The following is a 14,121-nucleotide window of genomic DNA, read 5'->3' as shown; positions in this document are numbered from 1 at the left end:
GCATTATTTCTTTAAGTGTTTATCCTTTCCAAATTTTATTTTTTTACATTAACTTTTAGTTACTCTTGTATAATTCTATTCTATTTAATGTTGGAATGCCTATATGCCATTTTCCCAATTTGTCAGTTTGTAGTTTAAATTTGCCTCTCAATTAGCCACGGACTCTTTGCTAGAAGGGACATGAATGGTATTTACTTTACCATTACTTTTGCACACATAATCACTGCCTCCTGTGTTGTAAGGACTTACAAGAGGGTAGACTTCTGGCTTACTAACTTCTACTCCAAATCCCTTACTTAATATGTGCTATTATTCAAAAGTGTGAGACTAAGCTGATTATTTTATTCTCCTTATAAGTAATATATTTTGTCTGCTGAAATGGCTATAAAATTTACCTTTACATCCCAGTATTCTTAGCTAATGCTCTGTTTATCTAATTGTCATTAATTTTGTACTTAGGACATGATGAACCTCTGACCTGGCTAATTTTTCAGCTCAAGAATATTTTACTCTTGGCCAGTGAGGTGACTGCATAGGTAAAGGTGTTTGCTGCTAAGCCTAATGACTTGCGTTTGATCCCTGGGACGCACATAGAAGGAGAACAGACTCCCAAAAGTTTTCCTCTGGCCTACACATGCACAGTTTTCCCACCCAAGAATAAATTAATTAATTTTTTTAAAATAAAAAACAAAGACTATGTTACTCTCTGTTTGGTAGTTGTTTCTGATCCCATGCTTTGCTTAGACACTGGGCATTTGTACATAGGCCGGGCTGGCTGGGACCCTGCTGCACCCCTGCCTGACCCTGATGCTGAGGCCCTAGCATGTGCTGCCAAACCCCACTTAGCTTAGGGTTACTTTAAAACTTTTCTGTAAAGACAGGGTCTCACTCTGTAGCCCCGGCTAGCTTCAGACTTAAGCGGTTCTCCTGCTGCAGCCTCACAACTGCTGGGTGCCAGCCTTGGACCACCACACCAGATGGGTTGTTCATCTATTTCTTGACTTATATGTCACCTTGTATTGTGTTCATTTCTCTACCTTCACTGTATTTCGAGGCTTTCAGAGGCTTGCCCTTCACATTACTGATGTGGCTTTTTTAATATTAATATATTCACTGTGAACAGATTTAGAGACAGGAAAATAAAAGCGCCTGTGCACATCACCTTTCACAGGTAGGGTGCTTTAAGGCTGAAACTGCCTTACACAATGTTATGTTATAAATACCTTAAAAATAAGTATTTTATGATGTACGAGTTCTTGAGTCCTAAATCTTTGAGAACATGACTCTGACCTGTGAAATGAGTTGTCTAAGGCAATGCTTTAACTTTGTGCTGCTCCTATTTTTGTGGAGTAGGAATTTAGTGAAAAGCCTTCCCCTTGCTATTTGTAGAGACTTCCTGCAGTTCAGTGTTTTGTAAGACTTGGTATTGAATACATATTTAATAATACCAAGTTATTCTTCCATTCACATGGGTCCAGGGTTGTATACTGATGTAGAACAAATTAAATTTACTAGCACTTCAGTGGTTGAAATCCATATTGATGTTTGGTCTCTGTTTTTAAAGAAAAAAAAAAAAAGAAAGAAACAACTTTTTTCATCGTCAGGAAATACGTGGATGTTCTTCACCTGCAGCTCAGCACCAAGGCAAGAGAATCACCTGAGCCCATAAGTTCAAGTCCAGCCTAGTGAGACCCTAGAGAGAGGGGGGAAGACAAATGGGGAGAAGCAAACAACAAAGCTCAAACACGGATAATGGGAATTATCTGTTAAAATTGTTCATTATAAAGTCTGGGAATTAGTCTTCATTACTATTCATATTCGCTAAAAAGGTGATCCTTTCTAAAATTCACCTTTAATTTGATCAAAGGAAAACAGTGGTATTCTAACAAAGGTGGTAGGTAGTTCCTGGCCTGGCCCCATCCATCCCTTCCTTACTATCCCTGCTCGTGTTGTTTCTGAGACAAGGCCCTGAACAAGGTCACCCTTTCATGTGCTGGGGGCATCAGCATGCACTACGATGTCCAGCTAGCAAAAATGATGACAGCCAGGTGTGGTGTGCCTCACCTTTAATCCCAGGCAAGAGCAGGTGGATGTCTGTGAGTTTGAGTCCAGCCTGGTCTTCACAGTGTATTCCATACCAGTGAGACCTTGTCTCAAAGAGGGAATTGGGAATTATAAACTCTTAATTTTATGAATGTTACCATTATGTTATCTTGTGACTTTCATTATAAAAATAAGAATTATAGTTGTCATGTAGCTGTACCATTTTGCTGAAATAGTAATCAGATTTTTGGTTAACTCTCCCACGATAACAACTCTTGTCTTTCTTTGTTCACTATCAGAGCTATGACTTGATTTACTTTCTTATTATAAAATCTTAGGGGAGTTTTCTCTACTTAAAAATTAGTTTTATGTTTTGCTTTTTTTTTTTTACTTCATTGACTTAAAGTGTCTGATTAAATTGTCCATTGCATTTTTTCACCTCTAAACTCTACCTGGCCATCTTGAATTTGATTATCATTTATCCTAAAAGAAGCCATTCATTGTCTGGAAGAATGATTGTTATTCCAGACAAGCTCCTGCCTGGTACTCTTCTATTCCCAGGATGCTGTTTGACTTGGAAGCTCCAAGGTCCCTGCCTTCTTTGATCTGTTTTTCTCTGTCTTACTGGTCTGACTTAAGGAAAGGCCAACAGTTGATTAATGTCATATCGCCTCTGTCATTGGGTATTGGTTTTCATGGCGTAGCGTCTCTGAAATCTAGATCCTGTTGAACCCAGGCGCTTAAAGCAGATTTCCCCTATGAGGGAATACCTTTTGGGTCCATTCTTGTGAAGCCTGTGCCTCCTGTCTGTCTACAAGGCATCAGCGGTGCTACCCACAGCACAGTGGGAAAGATGGGTCATTTAACAAAGGCTGAAAGTTAAAATATTCCTGAGTCCAGATTATTAACGTTATCTACTTTCCTTCTAGAACTTTCTTCCTCTTTCTTGCCCTTCAACTTTACTACCCTGTGTTTGCCACTTTATGATTCTAAAAGCCATCATTCAGTAAGCAAACGGGGCACTGTGTTCCAGGCTCTCTTCTGTGTGCTGGGGAACCGGGATGAATAACATACTGTACCTGCCCCTGTGGAGCATATCTTCTAAATAAGCTAAATGACAGTTTTATTTAAAAAAAAAAAAAAATGGAAAGAAAGAAAGAAAGAAAGAAAGAAGAGAAATAAAGAATGTGCTGTGAAAAAAATGTTAAAAATTGATTATTGCTAACGTAAGTGACCACAGAAGGCCTATTAAAGGAAATAGTGTTTGAGTTGGAGCTGAGAGTTGAAAGAACAGGGTACAGCCATGTATAGAGCAGACAGGAAATTGGTATGGGCTAGAGGAAACAGCAATCTACAAACGACGAGTTAAAGAGCCTGAGAATGAAACCCCTTGTGCTCTGTGACCAAACTGGGGATAGACCTACATCGGGTTGAGTGGACTTGATAGGCGATAGTGAGGATCTAGGGTTTAGTTTGTGAAGAAGGGAAGCTGTTGGGAGGTCTTAACCAGGTGGATGGTATGGGTCCAATTTAGAATATTATTCTAGGTGAATGGGAAACAACTATCTCACCAAACAGGATCAAGTGCCTGCCTAATAATTCTTCTCAAGACTGAGAAGACATAGAAAACATATCTGATTATGGACATTACATATTCTGATTATCTAGCTAATATTGACAACTTTTCTGTGCTTCCACAGTTATAAAACAGTGGGATTTTCTATTTCTGAAAGTGTCTCTTAATCTCCAAATGACATTGGAGGTCACTTGGCATTCTAATTTAGTCATAAACAAAATTGGATTTGGAAAATTCATAATATTAGTTATAGCATGTTTTTAAATTTCTGGTATTCAAGTTTTTTTAAAAATTGGAACTTGGCCTAATTTATCTTCTCTGTCGTGGTGCTTCAGTTAGACTCTTGCAGAAAGACCTCTTTTGTGTTATTTACTGGTTTTCACTGAGGAGTCCATTCAAGACACAGCCTTGGAGACTGTCTTGAGACTACAGCAGACTTAAGTTTAAAAGGGAGGAACCATTCTTGCTTAACCTTTTTAAAAGGTGTGTTTATTTATTTAATGTACATGAGTGCTCTATCAACTCTATGCCAGGAGAGGGGCGTCATTCTCCACTAGGGATGGTTGTAGCCATTGAACTGAAGACCTCTAGGAAGAGCAGCTAGTGCTCTTCATCACTGAGCCACTTCTCCATCCTCCATCCCTGCTTACTTTTTAAACTGACACAGGGTCCTTTATCCTAGCCACTTGAAGACAGTATTGTTTCTAACTAGGTAGTTTTTCTTACATGTGCCCGCTGTGTGTCATAAGTGCCGTAGTAAAGAAAACACTGGCAGCTCTTCAAAGTGTCTTTTAACACCAAGTGTTGAGGGTTGCTGCTTAGGCGTCATGAGAAAGTTGGATGAAGAAGAAACTCCTTTAGTTTATGAGGCCTGCAGACCAAGGCTGTAGTCCCAAGGTCCTGGAAAAGATGTGCTTGTTGATGGCAAGATGTGTTGGGGGCGGGGTGGTTCCAGCTTTGGAAGTGTCAGGTTAGTTGGGTGTTGGGAATCCAAGTGGTGTTACCCACTAAACTGTGATTCACAAGTTAAAATTGAGGTGACAGGTCAGGACTGAGCTTACAGATATCAGTGGTAACACGGGAGACGAGCAAAGGAGGAAATGGAAAAGATGGCTTCTGCAGAGTAACCTCACTGTTTGTTCCGGTGTGGTATGGAACGTGCCGCATATGTGTGGTGAAGTGACATATATTTTCTTACATGCTAAGAAATAAAACCTTTAGTTCTCACCATACTTGGTGGCATCTGAGGCATGTCTGTAATCACGTACTTAGGAGCTGAGGCTGGGAGATTCAGTTTTCAGGGTTTGCTTGTGTTAAAATTCCAGAGCAGCCTGAGCTACATAATTAGACACTGTTTGAAAAACAAAGATAAAACATCAACCCTTAATTAATGAGGTATTATGATAAAAATAGCACAAAACCAACAATAATGTATATTTTTAACTTTAAAGACTTTTTTTGGAAGTTCTAGCTGGCCTGAAACTTGCTTTGTAGACCAGGCTGGCCTTGAATTCCTGAGAGAGATGCTAGCCTCTGCCTCCCAAGTGCTGGGATTAAAGACACATGACACCATCACTGGCCATCTCTCCAATCTTTCAAATTCTAAAAATAATAATAATAATAATAATAATAATTTTTCTTGACCACAGTTAAAACTTCCTTAGCTAAAAAGATTTTTAGCTAAGGAAGCATTACATGTATAAAAGAAAACTCCTAGTGGCAGGACTGTAGTGTGTAATGTTTGCTTCTAAGAAAGTTGATGGTAAGTGCCCACCGTGAAGAAATGTCAGAAGTGGGGGGAAAAAATCACTTAATTGTTGCGTAGGAAATCATTGGGAAGAATTAGCTCAGAGAGTATATTTAAGTAAGTAGTTTCCCATGAAGCTCAACCAGCATTAGCAGATTTCTGATTGGTCGTCCACAGCTTGAGTTTTAAAAAGGGATACAAGTAATACTCGAGTATTCCCGAGAGACGGGAAAGATCCAGAAGTAACAGTGGAATTATGGGAAGAACGGAGGAGGTGCAGTGTTAGGTCACAGTTGGAGCCTTTTGTGGTAGAGGTTGGCAGTTACCAGCTCTGAGGATGAAGAGCTGGCTTCCAGGGCCTCTCCTGCTGCAGGTGCGGAGATGTCAGGGCAGGAGATGGGAACAGTGGCCACAGGCTTTGTTCCAGGACAGAGCCTGCAGAGTCCCAAGGACTCATGTCCATGGCTTTGGAAGGAGAAGAGACGTTTTAGACTTTGAGGCTTACATGCAAGAATGGGTATTGAACAGCTGAAAGATGTTTTCAAAAAATTTTCAAATAGTATTTGCAGATTTTCAGAACCATTAGTGGTAACTCACTAGGTTTTATCTTTCACCTCCGTGTTGATTTTTCTCTCATTTGTTAGAACAGATAAAGACAGTCTCGTGTCCATGAAGATGTTAAATCGGTTTAGGTACAATGCTTTATTTCTTATCTATTTTGACCCCTGGTTTCTACACAGTCCACAGCAGGAGCATCATTATTGGCTAATGCCTCACCTCTGACTCTCATGACATCACCTTTGTCTGTAACAAATCAAACTGTGACTCCTTTTGGGATGCTGGGTGGCCTTGTTCCCGTGACCATGCCCTTCCAGTTTCCCTTGGAGCTACTTGGCTTTGGAACGGACACAGCTGGAGTGACAACCACCTCGGGATCTACCTCAGCCGCTTCCATCACAGCCTAACTCAGAGTAAGTGGGGCTCTGTTGCAGATGAACAAACGGACTGTCCACACCACATTTCTGTTGAAATGAAGTATGTAGGAGAAAGTCAGTGTGTGTGTGTGGTGGGGGGGGATTAGCATGCTCATGACTGTATTTTACGTAGTCAACTTAGGTGGGTTAAGAAAGCTCTAGGAGCTGAGGCTTATGCTGGCATTACATAAAACAGATTCTGAGTTTGAGCTAAGGGGGGTCATGCCTTAAAGATAACTGACAAGTCTGTTTTCCTCTGAGATTTACTAAAGAGTTTACAGCCAGGAACTCAGCATGCAGCAACACTTTCCCACTCACCTCTGCCTGCACACGTACAGCAAGCATTTAATGGTAAGCAAGCTGCTTGTTTCTGTGGTTTACGAATGTGTATAGATGCTGATTAAATGTTCTTCAAACAGTATGACTGATCAAAATGTCGGTGGGGAAATTTTCATTTGACTGGATCCTCAGTGGTAACAAATACTTTTAAGAGAAAAGGGATAAACGAGACGAAGGGAAAAGATTTTATTTTATCCACATTACCTATGCATGGATTCACAAACTAATTAACCAAAGTCATAGACAGAAGTTGACAAGAGGGCTCAGCAGGCAAAAGTACTTGAATTCTGTCCCCAGAGCACACAGAAAGAGGGAAGGGGCCAAGTCCACAAAAGTGCCCTCTCACTTCCCGTGAACACTGCGGTGCGGTGCGGATGCCCCTACACATCATGCTCACACACAAGTTCTCAGCAGTTAGTAATGCTCTGACAGACGCCTGAGCTCAGTCCCACTTTAGGGAACAAGATGCCCTCTGTGGCCTTCACGGACACCAGCAGACACATACATGATGCACATACAATTAGAACTAGAATAAACTGTCTATGTAGTAACTGGGTTACTCTTGAGCATAGGGTAGAAATTGGAGCTATGCATCAGTCTAGAGGCAATCGACTGTCATTCTTCCCATGGCCATTCGTGTGGTCAGCTGCCAGGACTCTCCCTTGAGAGAAGGGACATAAACCCCCCAACTTTGTTGCTCTTTGGCTTGAACATATCCCTGTTCTGTGATTCAGTGGAGACGTGAGCTCATATTTGGCATCAGTGTGACCACCAAGGAAGTAGACAAACAATTCCTGATGCTCAAAAGACCCTGGTGCTCAGCTCTAGGCTTACACCCTCTTCTAGAACAAGAGAAAGAGTACTAAAGTTTAAATTTTAAAACTTTTCATTTAAAAATACAGTATAAAGCACTGAACTTGAGTTTGGAGTTTAAATGGTAGGATTGCCAGTTTGAAAAGCTCCACCATTAATTCTCTTACCTCACACTGAAGCATGTGTATGTAATATGTAATGTTTTCCCTGTCCATTATACTGAATAGATAATGTTGGGAATCTAATAAATAGCTGATTGAAAGAGCCTCATCTGGTAAAATAGTTGATAGTAAGAGCCCATTAATGTTTATTCTTTTTTTCTTTTATTTTTGTTTTTTGAGTCAGAGTTTCTCTGTGTAGCCCTAGCTGTCCTGGAACTCACTCTGTAGACCAGGCTGGCCTCGAACTCACAGAGATATTCCTGTCTGCCTCCCAAGTGCTCGAATTAAAGGCATAGCCACTGTCACCCGCTAGTGTTTATTCTCTTAATCTGATCTAAAACAGAGATCAGAAGTTTTCTTTGTTTTTATTTCCAGAGACAGGGTCTCACTGTGTAGACCTGGCTGGCCAGGAACTTACTTTATAGGCCATACTGACCTATGAACTCATTGTGTGCTGTGTGCCACCAAGCCTGAGTATTTTGTATTTTGGGCTCTACAGTCCCTATAATAATCTTTTACAGCTACCCAACTTTATCATTATAATATAATGTAAAATAGCCACAAATGATTTATAAACAAGTGCGTAAAACAGACTTCCAATAACACTATATGACAAAAACAAATGGTGGACCAGATTTGTCCATGGGCCATGCTACACTACACTCTGGTGTAAAGAATGTCACAGTCTAGGGAATCGAATTGTTTTATTTTGATAATTAACCAAAGTTACTTTGAACAAAATCTTATTTTAATAGTACCATTTTATAAATTAGGTTATTCCATTAATCAATTCATTTCTCTCTACAATACATATATGTATAGATACATATCTTACTATGAGTGAAAAGGGCCCTGGTTATTTAATAGAACTTTTTTTTTTTTTTTTTTTTTTTTTTGTTTTTGTTTTTTGTTTTCCAAGATACTTGGCTATGACATGAGTCTGGCCATGTGACTTAGGGTTCCCATTCATTCCTCTTCCTTGAAGAGTTTCCTCCCTTGTCATTTTCTCTCAGACCTGGCTTGTCATTGGGTCTTCATTTTCCTTAGTAGGGCTCTGAAATTACAAGGATTTTATGTTCTGTTGGCCCTCTGGGTCATTGGGTACCCCCTTTCTCTCCTCCTTCCAGTCATTTTAGAAGTATTTGGCTGAGGATCACATAGAGTGGTTACATATTTTTTGTAAATAGTGAAGGGCACCAGCATAGTAGATACAGAAACTTAGCTGCCCAGCAGTAACGTTATATCCTGTACCACAAGGCTAGGACCTAAACAAAGATCTAGTTGGACTTTCTTCACTACCAATGTGATGTGTTCATAATGCTTGGGGATTATCACATGTCATATTATGGCAAAGTATTTAATTCCACTTACAAGAAAATAAAATTGACCTAGTCTTCCAAAATGAATCAAAAGATGTAGCCGTTGTGTGATTTGTTTCCTCTGTAACCCAGCATTGGACATGGTTATGAGGTAAAAAATTAGTAAACACCAGCTGGAGTAGTTTTCATATAGTTTTCAGTAACTGGGCTTCTATGTCTTAGGTTTAATCACCTTCTGTAATGCTATCTCCATGTGAAATAAAGGTTATCTTTTTAGAAATGTAATTCACGATAAACTGATCCTTCTTTTTCTTTTCTTTCTTTTTCTTTTTTACAACATGCCAACCCATATCAATTTAACATTTCTTTTCTCAGATGGAGGCCAAAGTAAAGGGGATACTAAGTTACCACGGAAATCTCAGTGACTTCCTAGCGATCAAGAGAGGAATCATTTGACTGGCTGATGGGACCTACCTGATGGGAAAGTCTTATGTGGTCACAGGGCTGCTGTTTCTGTCGATGTTTACATTCTCGTCCCGAGCACTGTGGTGAGGAGGAAAAGGAAAGAAAATGTTACTTGAGAAAAACCAGGTGCAGGAGGAAGAAATGCTTTTGTGCAAAATTAGTGACCTTTGGTCTCTTAAAGTTCCCATGTTAACCTGCTTCAAAGAGACTCAGCTGTCAAACCCACAGAAGTATCAATTTGATTTTTTTTTTTTTTAACCTGGGGGAGAAAGAAGGAAGTTGAGAGGATTTGGGTAAATGGTCATCCATCCTGGGGGTTGGATCTGAACAGTCTACATATAAGTGCATAATAAAAGCAACTAAAAGTAGAATTAGCCCAGTTTGGAGGAGAATCAGTCATGTGTGTGTAGTGGACAGGTTTGCCACAGTCAGTCACACGATGTTCTCCATACAGTAGCTGAAGAGTACTGTACTCAAGTGTCCTGAGCAAACTTGAATCTTCTCCAGAGTGTAGCAGTTCCCAGTGTAAGACTGAAGATGTGTCGGCAAAGATGCTGTAGCACAGTGATAAATATCACTATATCTTCTAGATTTTTTTTAAAGTCAGGAAAGTGAGCCTGTTGCTCTTAACGGACAAAATGTCGATAATCCCCTTTTTGTAAAAGGGTCTATTTCCTCCATTCAGAAGTAGGTACTGAACCCCTTTCTAAAGCTGACTTGTCATCCGGTATTGACTGGTTAGTATTTATTTCTAGTCCCGATGTGCAGGAGTGAGTCTCACGTTTTCTCTTGATACATGGGGTCTTTGTATCTCTGCTGCTCGCCTGCCTTGTAGCCTGCCAAGAACTGCAGGTGCCCAGCTCCCTCACTGCACAGGACTCTTAACTAGTGGTACCTTAGGTGACTAGAGCTGTTGATATAAAGAGCATGCACAGCATCTGTATCTTTGTGGGTCAACCAAATGGTATATACATAACAGCATACCATTTTAAAGGGATGAACTCCAGTAGGAATACTGTATACAAGGGACCACCCTTTATAACTGTCACAATGAAGCTTTATGCCCCATATCCTTTGCAGTAAAAATGTTTGCACCATTTGGAATCTGAAACTTTTAACAGAATTTACTCAGTGTTGATGTTCAAGTAAGCCTATAGGTACAGATAATTAAGGTTCTTTAATTCTGGTTTCTATATGTGAATAGAGGCAACGAAGGATGTGAAGGGATAAATACACAATTCTCTTTGGATACATTCTATTTTGCCTCGGCTACATTATGGTGTCCCCTGAATTTTAAAATTTTGAGTATTTTCAAATTATCCAAGGATAGCATAAACTCTAAGTGATATAAGTTTAGTTTATGTATGACAGGCTAGCCTGGTAAAAATAGCAACATTGCTTTCATATTCTCATTACATATTACCATGTATCATTCAGTTCATACAGACGAGAGTGTTAGCCATACCACATTTTTCCTTTGACAGGCAAAAGCCCTGAGAAGCCCGTATGACTGTAATAACCAACCACAGGTCTGCTTGGATTTCTATGCCTATAATGTGACTTCAGAGTCACATTGACATGCCTCATAGCAAAAAGTCAGTGACTGAGAACTTTAGTTCCAAGAACCTGTTACAGTAAGGGGAAAGGATTGTTCAGGAGAACCATTGAAGCTGGGTATACTGGCTCATGCTTGTAATCCCAGTACTCAGGAGGCTGAGGCAGGAAGATCTCAGGTTTGAGGCTAGCCTGGAATATGTGACAGTGAGACCCAGGCCAGTCTGCACTGGGCTGACAGTGAGACCCCGGCCTCAAAAAATAAATAGATAAATAAATAGATAAATAAATAAATAAAATTAAATAAAAAGGTCAGGAAGGAAGGAAGAAAGGAATCATTGCTATAATTTCTTGACCGTAGTAATTTAGTTAATGAATAAAGCAACTATGGATGCTATATGAGCCCTGGTAGATAATTGGAAAGATACAGGGGTGTAGCTGAGAGTTTGAACTTGAATTGAACATGTTAGGTTTCATTGAAAGGTCTCTCAGAGAAGCTTACTCAGTTCTTGGCTTACTCCAGTCCCAGATGACTTGTTTTCAAACATGCCTGCTAATACTGCCTGGGCTGATGTTCTGGGAGTGTGCTTCGGAAGGTGGCCTTGAGCTTCATTTCCTCTTCCCAGGGAGAAGTCAGTGATATTAATTAGTCTCTCTTCCTGCTGATACCTGTGTTTGTGTGTTTCTTAAACCCATCCATTCTGAACCATGCTATATGAAGGCCCTGGTGGTTCCTTGCCGTCATTAGAAAAGAACAAGATTAGTAACTCTCTTTCCTGTGTCATTTTATAAAATTATCTGAGAATATAAGACGTAAAGTATCTTCTGTTCCTATCAGTCTTGATTTCCCTAAGGACTGCTGTAAGAATCCCCACTTCAGCAACCTTACATGTTATACAGAATATTCAGAGTCCTTTCTACATGTAAATATATTTCTTTCTATATCATAACATTGAAAGTGGTGTCCATACTTTATGGCTACCTGTCTTTACAGTTTTTATTACTAAGAACAAGCATATAAGTTGGTTATTTTTAAACAAGAGACTTGCAACTCATACTGTATTTTTGCACTTAAAGTCAAATTATGTTATTTTTCAAATGGTGAATAACTGGAAAGGATATCTGTAGAGCAATGTGTATCGCTAAAGAACGTTAGCAACATCCAAATGCAGAAGTAAATCAGCACACTTAGATCCCACTCATGGGATACTTGATTCAGGAAGATTAAGCTATTTGTTTCCAACTGTCTTACATTTAAAATTGCCTTCACTGATGTATAAGCTGTTACTGTACATACAAGGTGATCCTCAGTATTCACAAGCAATAACAGTCAGCAGAGCTGTCCTCAGACAGTGGTGCTGGACCTCAGTTGGAGACTGTTTGGGAGCAAAGTGTCAAGCTCATTGAGAGCCTCCGAGATAAATGCAAGCAATAATTTCTATTAAAATTAAATTATAATTCTTCTCATGCTTCTGAGAACAGAGTGAGAAATCATGATTTTAAAACATTCTGGAGAAAAGATTTGGAGAAAAGAAGCCAAGTTTTTTTTATAATAACAAAAGTCCTTACACTTTGAAGAAATCAAGAAGATTCGATTAGTACATTCTTTCATGCCCACCACCCCTTTGATGGATATTATTAGCCCAAATTATATTGTTTTGTGTCATAGACACCGAATAAGGCTTGTTTGGGCCCCAACGCTGGGGAAGAACTGGACACACACTGTTTGAAGACTGTGGGTTTGACACCTAAGCTTGGAAACAGCTTATTGGGACTGATCTTAACCCAGGATATTTTTCCCAAAGCAGATCTAAATTGTTTACTATGCAGAGACGGAAAGGACAGGCACCCTTATTCTCTCTCCTCTAGTTGCCCTCCCCCACAGCCCTTTCCACCTCTACTTGGTTCAAGACTTTCTGAAATGAGAATTCTGCTGTTATTGCAACTGCCATTGGTTTTGAGAACTCTGTCCTTTGGGATCGTCTCTAGAACTCGTTATCTGTCCTACTTGCTGCTACATTTGGAAAATGACTTTGCCTGTGTTGGTTAACTTCTCTATTTATAGGAGATTTTGTCATGTACTTTGACCCCTGTGTAGAACTAGGGTACTTTATTTTAGGAGTGTACTATGAAAGCACACTGGTCCTTGTATTGTTATTATTACCTAGGTTTTGAATTTGTTTCCTTTGTTTGTTGGTCTTTGTTTTATTTTTCAAATTGAAAAATAGAATAATGGCAAAACTCTACTCCAGGCCAAACTTGAGAGCTGTGCTGTGCTTCAGCGTGGCTGCTCTGCCGACCCATCCTGCTCCGAAGGGCACTTTGACTTTTCGTTGTACATGTGTGACTTTGTGTTAGCTCTGGGTGCTTTTGGTTTTGTAAAAGCGAAGCGGAAACAAGTGCAGTAGTAGAGAAATGATCACAGACATGTTATGCAATTTTATTTTATAAAACTTTAAAGGAAAAGTTTAACTCCTTGTAAATAATTTCTTATCTCTGGTAAAATGCTTATATTACTCCTCTAAACCATGCTCAATTCAGGCCTTTGTCTTTGTTAAGTGCCTTTTATTTCTTTCTTTTCTCCCCTCTTTAGAAACTTTTCAAACACCCTAGAGTACATACTGATTAAGTCAGGGGATTCAGGAGAAAGAATCTCAGACTTGCCAAAATCATGTCATGTTTTAATAATACTCTTCCTTCTGCTTTGTATGTGTGAACACAACGAGATGCACAGTGTGTGTAAAGCCAGGAACAGCTGTTCCATGGCAATCTTTCTAAGCACTGCCCTTTTGACATTGCAGAGTTCCTACCTTGTTTATCTCATTGCTTTGGGTCGATTCAGACGGGCAGATCGGGAAGTTGTCTTTACACATGATGCTGGCTTCCCCTTCTGAGTATCTGTAAAAGTTAATATATATGTGTGTGTGTGTGTGTGTATATATATATATATGTGTGTATATATATATATACACACATATATATATAAAACATACATGTGTTGGTTATTGCAAGCATAATAAACTTGGTGGACTCATTGATTATTTCTGGATACAATCCACTTCTCTCTACCCTTCAAATTTCGCAGCAGTAGTGTGTTAGGCATCAGGATAACAAGAGCATCTTGTGGGTC

General features: G+C 39.6%; 1 pseudogene; it reads left to right on the top strand.

Moving 5' to 3' along the window:
- LOC127216138 (ubinuclein-2-like) overlaps window positions 1–9,811 on the top strand; it is a 34,129-nt pseudogene extending 24,318 nt beyond the window's left edge.
- The last annotated feature ends 4,310 nt before the right edge of the window (window positions 9,812–14,121 follow it).

The sequence above is a fragment of the Phodopus roborovskii genome, unplaced genomic scaffold (assembly GCF_943737965.1).
Source record: "Phodopus roborovskii unplaced genomic scaffold, PHOROB, whole genome shotgun sequence".
Taxonomy (NCBI): Eukaryota; Metazoa; Chordata; class Mammalia; order Rodentia; family Cricetidae; genus Phodopus; species Phodopus roborovskii.
The sequence above is the reverse complement of the archived record's forward strand: the minus strand, read 5'-3'. Positions and strand labels throughout refer to the sequence as shown.